Raw genomic sequence first — 14,580 nt, forward strand, 5'->3', positions numbered from 1 at the left:
CAAGAAATAATTTTTTTTTTCACTTTTATGCAGCGTTTTGTGTATAAAAGCGCCACCTTCGATTTCTATTTATTCTCTAGTAATCCCTATATTTTTACTTTCTATGAAATCAGAAAATAAATGCGAGTCAGAAAATTTAACAGGAAGGCAAAGATGATAATAAAAACACGAGTTTAATTGTTTGCTGCTGTGATGGAATTTTTATAGCTCTTCTCGAAATTAACCACTATCTTTTAAGAAGCGAAAGGCTAGAAATTTCCTCCTTGTCTCATGTATTTGTAGATAACAAAACAGAAAATTTCCCAACCCATAATTCTATGAGTCCTGATTGGTGGAAACTCTGTCACACTCCCCCTATCGAGCCCACGATTCCCGCCATTCGACCTCCGAACGTCGTTCGAAACAGTTCAGACGTGGCAGGAGGAGAAGCAGCATTAAGTTGTGAAGGTGAGCCAGTTTTGTTTTTATACCGAATGTGAGTTATCATTGGTTAATGTTTCAGATTGTCCTCAGTTATCGAAGAATGCTTTAGCAATGGTTATTTGTGCTTGGCCATTGGCGACTGTTTTCCTGTAACCTCAGAATCGGACTGTTTATGTTCTGCTAATCATGCAAAGCCTGAGGAATGTTTCATATTTTAATTAAAAAAACCCATTCCTAATGAAATTATAATATTTTATACACTACACTAAGCATTTTAATTGCAAATTGTTTTTTAAAGTTGGAGATGTTTTGCATGTTTGAAGTAAATATTTTTCTTTTAAGTACGTGACTATTTTTACAATAAGGTTTGTGCACAATGAAGAATTGGTTTATCTCTTTAATTTTCCTGGTTCTCTTTCAATATTATTTCCACATTCAATTGTTTCAAGTGAGTCGAAAATAACTGATTTGGTAACTTAAAAGGGGGAAAAAAACGACAAGGAATTTGTATATGAAGCAATCAATAAAAATAATTAAAATTTTGACGGGTTAAGAAAAATAAATAAATCATCATACTGATATTCAAATTAAAGTGGAACTATTTCAAAATTTGATCATACAATCACAAAAAATTGAAACTTACCAAATAGAAAATTATAAATTTCAATATAGAGAAATTTTAGGATATCCTTATTAATGCTAAGCAAACATGTTATTTTTTTATTTAATAAACTCAATATATAAATATTTGTATAGCTTATAAATAGTTTTGAAGGATAACTGTAAAAAATAAACCAAAAAAAAACTTTTAAAAATATGTCCTACTGATCTAAATATAAATACAGAATACATTTATTAAGTAATGTTGCTATGACAAAAATGTTTTTTAACGCGAGATTAGCTATTGAAAAAAATTCACCTTTAAACTTGACAAATGTTGAAAATTTGAAAAAAAAAGAGAAGTTATTTGAGTTTTGAAAAAAAAAAAAACATATTTCTTTTCATTGAGAATTTAATTTTTTGTATCTGAAACGAACATTTTATCCAATATCACACACATTTTATTCCCTAACTTTCCTAACTCTATAAAGATAAATGAGCAACTTTCTGTTTTCCTGTAATGTTATAAAACTATTGCTCCAATAACTATTCAGTCTACTGCCTCCGAAATGCTCTTTAGAATATTGCTGAATTGAATTGTAAAATTTTACGCTACAATAAATTTTATTTCGTAACTGTTCATAAAATTGATTGCAAAAGTTCAGTCTTTCTATGTATGCTACATATTTATTAGGCGAATTATTTTTATTTTAATAAGAAATATGTTTCAAATCCGTATCAAGAAAAATCGAAAAATGGAACATTTGTCTACACAAAAAGTCTTGACTTATTTTGCGACTATTTTCTGTTGAATTATCAAAGATTATCTGCCTTACAATTTATTTTTGTATAAGATAGCTAAGAAATTTTTGTTCATGGGGCAGTTTGCCAATTCTAGCAATAAACCATTTTTTTGTCCAACAATTTTTTTACCGTTTTTCATTGTGATGTATATAATAAGACGAAGTGGAAAGGAATGGTAAACATTCCTACCCATTTCTGAAAGATGGTTATCTTGTCAAAAATTCGCTTCGTGGCATTAGGTGATAAGGTTACTAGATGAGTTGCCCCCAGAATTGAAGTCATCTTTTTCAAGGTCAAGTTCTACTTACGGTTAACTTGTCCTCTCAAGTATCTGTGACGATATGAATGCGGTCTTTGTTTTACCGAATCGCCATCTTGATAATTTTAATTGAACACTTATGAGATTTCATACGCTAAATTTTCTTTATTCCATTGCATGTGCTGATAAAAATTATGAATGAAATCTTGATTATAATTTTTTAAAAATATAAATTTTGTAGAAGCTAAATATGTTAAATGCCAGCAAATAAACAAAAATTATTTTTATTTGCATTGTGGTGAGCTAAAATGTGAATAATGTTACATTAAAATTATAATGTAATAAAAGGGAACATTAAAATCTAAATTTCTAAAAAAAATGCATAGAAATTGGAACACAACCAATTGGGTATGAATTGTTCCATTTTCGTATGAGTTATCGTGTATTCCTGCCAGTTGCTGTGTACCATTTCATAGGAATATGTATTTCATACGAATACTTAGTATGAAATACGAATATGTTCCTTAGAATGTGTCTGTAGTCTATTGTAGTCCCAATTGGAAAATGCATTGTAATTGTTGAATTGAGTATGAGTCATAGCATATTTTTTTTTTAAAAAAAAGAAAGTTTTTTTCTGACATGAACATCTAAAAATCTATGATGAAATGAATGAAAAAAATTTGATCTATTTTTTACTGAAACAAGATATTAATGCAATATGGAAAGTTGCATTTTCAGAAAATCTTTTATTTTTCATTCATTTTTTTTTTTGACTTTTAGAAATTCTTGTAAATTCTTATTTACAATAAATTGCAACTTATTCTGTTGCATATAAATTACTAAATAAAATAAAATAGTAGCAGATAATTTATCTGCTCGTTTTGAAATCATCTTTTTTAATGTCCATTTTTATAATAATAATTCATTTAATATGATAATAAAAATGTTTCCTTTGATATTCTATTGCGGATAAGGCATTCAATTCCTTCAAAACTCTGTCACGTACTGGGCTTCGTAGATGTTAAATATGTTAAAAGTCCTCTTGCAGAGGGATGTGGAAATTTGGAAAAATGGGTGCTACCTCTTGCCATCCTCAGCATCTGTTAATAGTACAAAATTAAAAAATCTTTCACCTCTTTATATTACTCTTAATTTTATTAAACTAAAACTTTTTGCATTATGTTTAATTATGGTTTTGTATTATGATTAATCCTAAGTCGGCGAGACCCCAGTAAAAATATGATTATTCAAAAATTCGAATTTAAAAAAGCTAAATATGAAAATATTCGTATACCTAAAGAAAACAGATTATTAAACTAAAAATGGCAATAAGGATTTATTTATTTATATCTCACATTTTTACTAAATTTTAAAAAGTAATTAGAATTTAAAAATTTTGATAATTTTGAAATGAATATTTTCATTAAATAAAAGATTTTAATAAACATGTACGCAGAAATTGCAACATCGATGGTTAGCAAAATTCATAATAATTAATATAATTCGCTAATATGTTCAAGATTTTTTAAATGTGAGAATATTTTCATAGCTCTTTAAACTGAATTCAGTTTTCAGTAATTGTGTCCTTGAATAAATCAAGGGCACTAAAAATTATTCAATTACTGTCACTAGGATTATAAAAACTATAGGCACATTTAGTTATGAAAACAATTCATAAATTATGAGAGTTTTTTTTTTTAATTTTTATATTTGACTACGAATTAATTAAAATAAATTCGAATTGTAGATGACATTTTTGCATTATCATAATGTGAAAAGTAAAAAAAAAATCTAATGTTCCGCGAAATCGAATTAAAAACATTTAAATTATTCAATTTTCATTCTATTTTATATAACATATTTTTACAGTCCCATTTTTCTAGGTTACTAATTTATTTTTAAATACTGAGTCCAGGTTTTCCATTCTTCTGAAGACATAATTTTCATCAATTTAAAACAAGTAAATATGAAAAGCGTCTTATGTTCTACTTTCCTGGCGCGTTAAGTCTTTGCATATAACATTGCATAATACTTTAAAAAAAACTACTAACGATATTTTATCTTTATTAACGATATCGATATTAATATCTTTTTTATTTTACTGAGAAGTATATATAGGAAGCCGATCTTATGTAAAAAGAATAACATTCTTACTCTTTGATGGAAAATTCAAATATGTTTAAACATTTTTATTCTGTGAACTACGTAAAATATTCAAGAAGAAAATCATGACTGTGATTTATCCGTTGGATTATGTCATTTTTTTTAAAGGATGTCCCAAAATTAACGCAAGATTTGAATTTGCCACCATTCGTACAGTAAGGCATTGGTAACTGTATTAAAAAAAACCCCATTTGACAGCTTATAGTTTAGGGTTAGTAAAAATGAAGCTTTACACGATAGAACACCCTGTTTTTATTGTTGAACAATATTTCAAAAAATAATGAAAGTCTAGCGGCCACAGTTTGAAAATTGATTCTCTAGATCGTATGATTTAACACCATTAGATTTCTTTTTATGGAGTTATTTGAAGTCAAAAGTCTATGCCAACAAGGCCACAAGCATGCGTGCATAGAGAGAAGAAATTCAACGCTGGATCAACGGAATTCAACTGCATTTATGCAAAATGTTCATGGCAAATTTCGCCAAAAGAGTGCCAGCTAAGTCCTGGAGACCATTTGCCTATATGTTATTTCATACATAAATCTATCCTTTGTGCTTTACTATTCAATAAAAATATAACAATTTAAAGAAAGAAAAAAATACTGTGTTTTTTTATTTAATACAAATCTTCTGTTAGCACGTTGTCCTATCGTGTAACACTCCATTTTTACTAACCCTAAACTATCAGCAGTCAAATATTTTTTTAATAGAGTTGCCAACACTTAACTGCATGAATATTGGCAAATTCAAATCTTGCGTTAATTTTAGGACACCCTTTCTCAAAGAAACAAAAATAGACATGAAATGCTGAATCCTCCATTCCTGAAATAGGAACAAGTTATTTTGTTTGGAAGATTAAATTTTGCTTATTCTCGTTTGTTTTCACTCGAGACGGAAGAAAGTCCTTCAAATATCCAATTTTCTCATTTAGTAGACGCTGACTGTGAAGTTTCATTGCGTTCTGTAGCCACATAAACGATTTCCTTTTCCGTTTATGATGGAATTTTTACTACGACGCAGTAAGGTATCAAATTTTTGTGAGGTTTTTGTTATAAGCTTTTTTTTTCTCTACAAAATGCCTTTATTTCTTATTTGTCGTGACTACTACATCAGTGGCAATTAGTAAAAAAGAGATACGTGTTTGAGAACCTATAATTTTCTTCCCTTATTTTGATGCAAAAGCTGAAACAATTTATATATAATACAGAGTGTTTGAAAAATCTTAGACAAATTGCAAAATTATGCAAAATAAAAACTATAAGCTTTAGAAATAAAATGCCTTTAATTACTTACACTAGAGCTATTAAAATTAATAAATATCAGTGTGTGATCCTTTGATTGCGCTTTCTATGTCAAAATGATATTCTATTTCTCGCTATGCATTTGCAAGCGCTTAAGTTACAAGTTGAATAGCAAATTTGATACTCTGCTTTAAATCCTATAAATTACTGAAAGGCAGACTACTGATACACAATCTCTTCCCAACTCCACATGAAAACAATCAAAAGGACTTAATTTTAAAAATCGCTGGATATTGCCAACAAGTGAAATTTTCTCGTTATATTGTCGTCAGAACATACACAGCGCCATCTATTGGATTCTGAGAAATAATGTTTTGAAATAAAGCTTTATGAGCCATGTTAGTAACATAACAAGATCGGAAAACGATGTTAATATTTACATAAATTTTTCATGTGTCTAAGAATTCTTGGACACATGAATGTTAGTATATGGACTGAATGCCTTGACTGCCAAGTTTCACTCTGCTGCAGTAGTTGTTGTATTTACTTGAAATGTATTATTTCGAGTGATAATATATTGAAATTTTGGATACAAACATCACTGATAATCAAAATATTTTCCTTTAATACACGACATAAATCAAATTTATAATGTAGTTTATACTATACTTGCGATTACAGCCACGACTCGTATTTACAACTCTGGTCCATCGTGCATGTCGCATATCTGTCTCTACTGATAATAAAGATGAATGATGTGGATGTGGACGCTTTACAGCTATCAAATTTGTCACATATATAATTTGGTGGTTGGAAATGTGCATCTTGGCCCGAATTTCTGAAATTAGAATTAGAATTTTAAATTAATTAATAATTAAGCTGAATTTTAGTGTTTTTATGTGATACGTTTCAGAAATTATGTTTGAAAATCTGGTACTGATCATCTTAACATTCAAAAAATTATCTTTTCAATGATGTGAATTGAAACATATTTTTACATTTGGCTTCAAACACTGAAATCACCTCTGTTGGTTTACGGTTATGCATGATAGCTTTGGCATCTCAGATTCCAAAAATTTTATCATCAAAGATCAAATCTAATTTATTCGCAACTTCAAAAATATTTCTATGCATACACTCTTACAAATGGAGTCTTCCACTTAAACCATCTTAAAAGTTCCTCAGTATTTTTGCTTCAGTTTACCTGCAGCTCTTAAACCATCATCGTACCTAACTACATAATTCTTTTGCTTCTCACTGCTTCGCTACTGGTACTAGTACAAAATTTTCTCGTCCTTTATTTCTTAAAAAAAACTCTGTCTGAGTAGAAAGTATCAAGTACGAAGTATTTCGGCACTAATACTCAACCAACTATAAAAAAAATCCTAAATTTTTCGATGCAGTTAAAAGAAAAATAATTTAGAATATGTAGCAAACATTAAAGCAGACGATAAATTTTATAAATTATCCATAATATTGAAGAAAATAATTAATTTTAATCGGAATGATGTGAGTTTTTATTTTAACTTGCAAACGATTATTTTTCTGCTACCAGTATAAGTTAATTAAGTTGATTCGAATTATTAATTATTTTTTTCTTTTCGTAATTATTTATTCTCTGAAATCTCTTCATAATTGAATAAGAAAGCTAGCTATTGTTTTGATTTACTTAAATCTTTAATGAGCGATTTGAGTATACATAACCAAATTTTCTGACATTCTTTTCCCTTCTGCAAACAATAATTATGTTTCTTGAACCGTAGCATTTTTTCTTTCTTGTATCACTTAAGTTGACCCATAAGAGAAATCGAGCTTGAAATAGTGATCAGCATCATTTAACTATCTTTTTTTTCTTTTATCGAATCCCATGTGGTATTATTAAAATGATGTTGAATTGGGTGAAAATATGGCAATAAACGCATGTTAATGATAATGAGATTTTTCGTGCAAAACAACAGTTGGAAACTACGGATTTGAAAATTAACGACCATTTTTATAGAAGAGTGTTTTCAGTATTAATTTATAATTTTGGGAATTGTTACATTATTTATTTTTCGTGGGATCATTGTTAAGCTGCATTATCGGCTTTTGTGAAGACGCTTGTCATTTTGGATCGCCTTAGACTAATTTCAATGAATACATTATCATATGTTGCTTGAACATATTTGTTTTTTTTTTTAATTTCTTGTGCTCTTAAATCATGAATTATTAATTATACATTGGTCAGAAAATGTGAGCGAAATTTTTATTCTGTCTTCTAAATTGTTGAAAATTAGTCAACAAATATTTTTTTAAAAAAATGCTAAAGTGCAGGAAAAATTCACTCCACAATTAAAGTGGTATCATTGAATTTTTTTTAACTTTAAGATGACGTGAAAATCAGATTTGTGCCGTAATATTTGATTTTAGACAGACATGCGCTGAAAATTAGTTTCCCAGATTAAGTTTGCTGTGAAAGTTAACTTAATCTTTTAATTTGCGCTTTTTTTCAACTAGTGGAAACACGTTCATAAAAACTAATCTGGAGAGCTCTGCAGATTAAATTTTATTTTAATTTTGTGTAAAGTAAATTTTTCGAAAATATGCTAATATCTATTTCAAAAAATAAATAATATAATATGGTAAAGTAATAAGAAGACATTTTTTTAAAATTTTGGAATGGTGTAAAATTTATATTCGTACAATAATATTTTCGAAAGTTATCTCGGAAAACCCCCAAAATGCAGTTTACTTTAAATTTATTGAAATTATAATTAAAATTTCGGAAAAATTCGCTCCGAAGTACACATTTTCACTTTCCAAAGTATATTTGTGCTAAATTTGGTAATGCAAATCAAAGATATGTTATGTAGATATGTTAATTTATAGATAAGCTTAAGAACTAAATTATTCGAATTTATTTATATTTCAGGAACACTATTTTTTTAAACTTCTTATTAGAAAGAACTTTTTATTTTATATTTTATTCCATTTTTTTAATAATGTTAATGCAAAACAAATGAAAAATCATTGAAATAATTCCGCAATAACTTAGTGTGGAAGATAGGATATACTAATCGTTGAAGTCAGCTGTCAATATGGAAGACAATTTTGGTCAAAGCCTTTAGTTAAGCTGAGACTATGTCATTCTTTTAGCGAAATTTCTTATTATCATATCATAAAACAAGTATGTTCTTTCCACAAGTTCTGTCTTTGTAAAATATATCAAATATTTATTTTATTATTATTTTTTTTGTTTACTCAAAGATCTTAATACTTTTTTAGTAAACTAACCACTCGTTTTGTGTTTTCTATCATTATCAACATTACTTTTACATACTCCTGGAATAAGTATATCAGAAATCTCTGCTTTAGAGAGCAAAATTTAATGAACAATTGTATATTTTAGTTTACTAAATTCACCAGAAATAAAATAATATCATTAATTTTAATAATATTTTTAGCAAAAATATTATTACATTCAGAACAACTGAATTCAATATAAAGCATTTTCGTGATTAAAATTAAATTATTTTATTAATTATTAAATTTGTTGATTGTTATGTCATCACTTGGGATAGAGAACAAATCAAACAGAAAATGGTTAATATTTATAAATTTTGGAGAGGTGGATGCCAGATCAGATATTGTCCTCGTCATTTAACAAAGTTTCCATATCACGAACTCCATCCCCAAATATTATTAATATTGCTCGAAATCAAGGTACGCGGTATAATTAAAATGAAACTAAAAGCCGTTATCTCAAACACATATTTAATAACTAAATGGCAATTAATACCAGCTTACGAACAATCGATAACTGTTCGACAACACAAAACTAACATTTCAAACGATATTTTCACGAAAATAAATTTAGTATTGTAGAAAAAAAAATTATTTTCGTTACATGTTAAGCTTACAACTTACAACACTGTAAGTTGCCAACAATTAATATTGTTGGCAACTCATAGTATTGTTTAACTTCTAGCCAAGGATCCAAAATTACTTTCATGTAATTTCAAAACGAAAGGCTAATGCCACTAAAATAAAACTAACTAAATTAAACTAGACTAATATAATTAAATTTAAAATCTTTCTTGCCTAACATCGAAATTAATGACAACTCATCAAATAGATGATAAATTTTTGACAGCATAATTTTATACTACTCAATCAAGTAGGATTTTCAACTGTTTCAGAACATGGATTAGAATACTGCATTAGAAATTAGTTTTTGATAACATTTACTGTCCCTGTGTAAAAGCGTAGAGCAAATAGAATCAAGGACTCCAATGCTTCAAATAAAATGAAAGGTTTTTTGTTGAAAACCGGTTGCTTGTCAAGAAATTAAAATTCAACGCAAAAACTATGTTGTGCTTGTTTTTTTACTGATCTATGTTTGAATCCTGGTACGTCACCTGTCAAAGACATCTTCAAGGACTCTTTGCTATATACGTAGAGAAAACGAATAAGAAGCAAATGAAAAGAAACCCGAGGAATGTTATTGGCATAAAGGATGATGCCAGAAAGAATGGCATAACTATATCATTTAGGATATTGATTGAGGAAAAACCTGAAATAATAACATGTCAGGCCATGGAAAGGAACTGCTGTTTTACTTCTTAGGTTATTGTGGTTTCTAGGAAAATGATTTTAATCCCTTTTTTACGTCATGGTTATGTAGAATAGATCAATGTCTTTTTGTCAAGTTTTTCTTTTTTTATCAGTGGTTTTGTTTTAGAATCAGCGTGAGTACTAATTCTTCGACTTTCTCTTATTATGGGCTTACACAATATGGCGTCTTTTATATAATTTCTTTTTATATAGAAGAAAGTCGAATAGAGTATGTATTTTGAATTTCTTCCCTTTGACTTATTTAAAGTAAAATGTGATCTCATGTACAATTTTGATAAAAATATCAGATAGTAATCTCATCCATTTCACTTGTATTATTATTATTATTACTGAGTTTTTGCGTTTATACATACACGCAAAAATTATCAAATTCCCAGAAAGTCATACTTTTACGAATTTGGGATAAAAAATAATGCAAATTTATAATTTGGATTTTGACTCTGTTTCTTTTCTTTCTTTCTTTTTTTAATTGTACCTGAAACAACCTCTTCATAATTCGATGACTCAGTTTCATTTCTCATTTCATTGTTTGGACCCAAAATACTGCATTGTTTATAAACTGTCGCGCTTTAACTTTTTTTTTCTATATTTATGATTCGAGGAGAAATTTTATTCTTTAGCTGGCAACCCGTTTTTCAACAACTTTCTGCTCCCGAATCAACTCTAATGAATATCAAAAATAAGTCGTTTGGAACTCTGTTGTTGGTTAAAAATATTCTTACTTCAATTGCATGTATTTTTCATACTTTATTTATAAATAAATTGTTATTGTTATCACTTATATAAAATTAAAAATATCTTCATGTATCAATGAGATTTATTTTATGTCCACAGACATATAAATTAAACTTTTAGTAAAAGTTATATTTAAACTACAATAAAATAAACTAGTTTAAACTTTCTTCGAGAAAACTTTAAAGCTAATTTATACATCATTTTTAATACCAATGATTTTAAAAAAATTAGATGGAAATTCTTAAATAATATTTCGAACCTAAGCCTATGTATTAATAACTGAAGATCCAAGCCAAATCAAACTCGTGATAATAATGGCGAAAGTTGGCTATCGTTTTTCGTCGTTGTTGATTATAACGTGTTTATATTAATTGCATGTAAAAGTGAAATTAAAAAAATGTCTGATGAAAAGTCGTCATCCAATTGTTTACTGATATTAATCACGCGTTGAAGGTTATTTCGAGTTTCTCTCGCAATTCTCTGTAAAATTTTGAATTTCTATATCAACTTATTTATTAACTAACACAATATTAAGGAAAATATATTTTTAAAATTGTTCATGTTATACTATAAATAAACTAGCTGATATACTTAGCTTTGCTGTAGATAAAAGAAAATATTTTTAAATCTAAATACTTATACAATTTAAGTTCAGTAAAATAAATCTTCGCTGCAACTTTTTTCTTGATTTTCCTGTGTCATCTAACTCTTCAGCCAGCAGCTAAACCTTTTTCTTCAGTTTTTTCCTAATCTTCCGAATTTTGAACTATTTGATACGGGTCTAGCAATCTTAAGATTCCATTTTCCTTTCGCTGTCATTGCTACTGTAACAACAAAAGAATCGTGATTTTTATTGGCATAACTCAACACCATCATCTCCCACCCACCCCTTTTCTTTTAAATATATGTATGCCTGATCAGAAAGTCATTGCACAATGTTCCTTCTTTTTTTTTTCATGTGGCATGATGCAGATTCAACAACTTGAATGATCTTACATACTGTGAAGGATCATTCAAAAATTTTTGAAAATTGGACAGTACATTATAAACTAATGTCAATAGATTGCTTTGTCTACTTACATGGAAAAAAAGGAGAGACTAAAATTTTGCCTCCGTTGTATTAGTCACCACAGAAAGCATTAACATAAAAGCAGAATGACAAACAAATGTGCTTAAAGGATTTGAAGGGGGAAAGTATACAAATTAAAAATTTAAGCATGCAAATTAAAAATCTAAATTTAATTTAAAATCTTAAGAAAAAATTAATTTCGAACAGTGAAAATAGCACGCTTTAGAAATGAACACCAAAATGTCATTTACAAATTTCTAATTGCTACTGTTAACCATTTAGGAGGTATTTATGATAGACAAAGAGACAGACACGTGTCTTTCATTTTTGTTTTCAACTAGCTTTCTAATTTGCCTACATTAATTTTCTTGGAAATCATCGAACCCAGGAAAATTCTTCAGAACTGCATTCCTCGAAAGAATTGGCGCTAGTGAAAGTGGGAAACATCTGAAGATAATTTTTTTTTATTATTATTATTTCCCATCATTAGACAAATAGTGTTAATTACGCTTGATTAAGATTCTTCATGATGCGTTCTTGCATGCTTATCTTAAAGTCAAGTTACTGTCAAAACATGCATTTAAAAGGAAATACTTAACTTTTAAGATAATTTATTGATTACTACCGGTAAAAAAAAATCGAGTAAACAGAGCATGATATTTCTCATCTGTTAATAAAATCGTTGAAGCTACAAAAATCTGCATAGGAAGTTAATTGACGCTTGATTTTACTAGCAAATATTTTGTGGTTGCTTAATTCTTTGTTTTTGATAAATCTATGCTTTCCAAATTTAATATTCATCTATTTCCTTTTTCTTTATACCTTGCGGCATCTTTAATCACAGATTTTGCAGCATCTTTAATCATATCTTCAAAAACTTCCTATTATTTAAAAAGAAATTTCAACATTTAATTGTGTTAAATATCTATATCAATAAATATTTCCTATTGTTTTTTCAGTAATAAAAGTGTTATGCTTTATAAAAATTATCATAATGCACATAACGTTTTTCTATCAATTCCAGAATTGATAATGAATGCTTTTTTTCACTAAGCTACTATTAAAATTTCATCTAAAATTACATTTTAAGATCATTGCAAAATTCTTTCTTTATTTCCATAGATTAATTTTTTTAATTCTTCATTGTAATTTTTTTATATATATTTATGGTAATCGACATTTGTTTTGTCTTTTTAAATCGTCATCAAAATTCTCAAGAGTGTGTATATTTCACTCATTGTTGTAAATGAAATTATAAAAAAAAGTTTTCATTCTGTCATAAATAACTAGCTGCCTTCTAATAATGAGAAAGAATTAGAATTTTGTAATTAAATACATTAAAGCTCATATCCATTTCTCGATGTTTTTAGGCAATAAATTTAAATATAAAAAAATCACTCTAATCCATTAAGAAAAATTAAAAGTATCGTTTGATCGATACAAATCGATTTAATTATTTCTTTAGATATTATAAAAGAAAGAGCAAACGATTTTCTGTAAAACAATCTATCCTAAAATTCAGATATGTGTGCATGAATAAAAAAATTGACCTAACAAAAAAAACTCATTCTTAAAAAAAAAAAAAAAAAAAAAAAAAAAAAAAACCATTGTATTTCTATACAAGATCAAGGATAAAGAATTCACTTTTTTGTAACAATATTATAATTAAACTCGGATATTAATATATTCAAAAAACATAAAAATAAAATTGTATTTCTTTTTTCTTTAATGAATCTGATATTAGTCTGATTCAACATCAATCTATATATACAGCTACACAAAATATATCATAAAAAATTTATACTTGTTCTGATTTTTCTTTATAATTGGAGCTGTTCCTTCGTGTATATTTAATACCAAAATCTAGTTAACTAGCTGGTTCTCCAGAAATATTAATTAAATCTCATATGCAAACCCTCTCTTGTTAACTAAGAAGATAATAATCTGAATTTTTCTTTTTTAAATTTCAACAATGGAAGAAATCTATTTTATTAAATAATTGGTTAAACAATAAAAACACTTGAATATTTTTTATCAATGAAATATATCGTAGAAAATTATACAAAAAATATTACGAGTTTATGCAATTTATATTATTAAAAAAAATTTAATTACGAAAAAACTGTTTTTGTGTAATTATATTTTTAGAAAAAAATTATCATGAAAAAAACGTCAAAATTTTAATTAGTTTAAAAAAAATTAAATTTATAAAACTACTTCGAGGTGCACATTTTCTCCCATTAAAGCTTTTATGTTCTAAATTTGATTGCTAGTTCAAATGGTCTGCCTGTGTACACACTCCAACACACAGACACATTCCCTTTTATTATTGGGAGATATCATTTTACTTCTTTTGTTTTAACAAAGAATCTTTTCATCATATTATATGAAGATGCTTTTTTCATTTTTTCTTGAAATAAGTTAAATTTTACGTTTTAGCAGGCTTTAACAATTTATAAAATACTACGGCAACAGCCTTAAAAGTAGTCATATGTTTGTTTTCTTGAAAGTTGCATCTATCTTTCTGCCTGATGTTTTCAATAAATTGAACCACCTGCAAAACATATTAAATAAAATATTAATATAATTTATTTGTAAATTTATTTTACTAAGCCAGAATATTTGAAAAAGAAATAATTTTACTGTGAAATGCTTTTGTGAAGATTTAAAAA

General features: G+C 27.4%; 1 protein-coding gene across 3 annotated transcripts in view; it reads left to right on the forward strand.

Annotated features, from left to right (window-relative positions):
- The window catches only part of LOC129968916 (carnitine O-palmitoyltransferase 1, liver isoform-like), a 162,497-nt gene that overhangs the window by 71,605 nt on the left and 76,312 nt on the right, over positions 1-14,580 (forward strand). The window contains exon 1 of one of the 3 annotated variants that reach the window (XM_056083256.1): positions 306-447. The exons of the other annotated variants lie outside the window; for them this stretch is intronic. The gene's annotated coding sequence lies outside the window, so the exon portion shown is untranslated. Of the gene's footprint in view, positions 1-305; positions 448-14,580 lie in introns of those variants that run through there. 3 annotated transcript variants of the gene reach the window in all.

Source organism: Argiope bruennichi, chromosome 5 (genome assembly GCF_947563725.1).
Source record: "Argiope bruennichi chromosome 5, qqArgBrue1.1, whole genome shotgun sequence".
NCBI classification, from domain to species: Eukaryota; Metazoa; Arthropoda; class Arachnida; order Araneae; family Araneidae; genus Argiope; species Argiope bruennichi.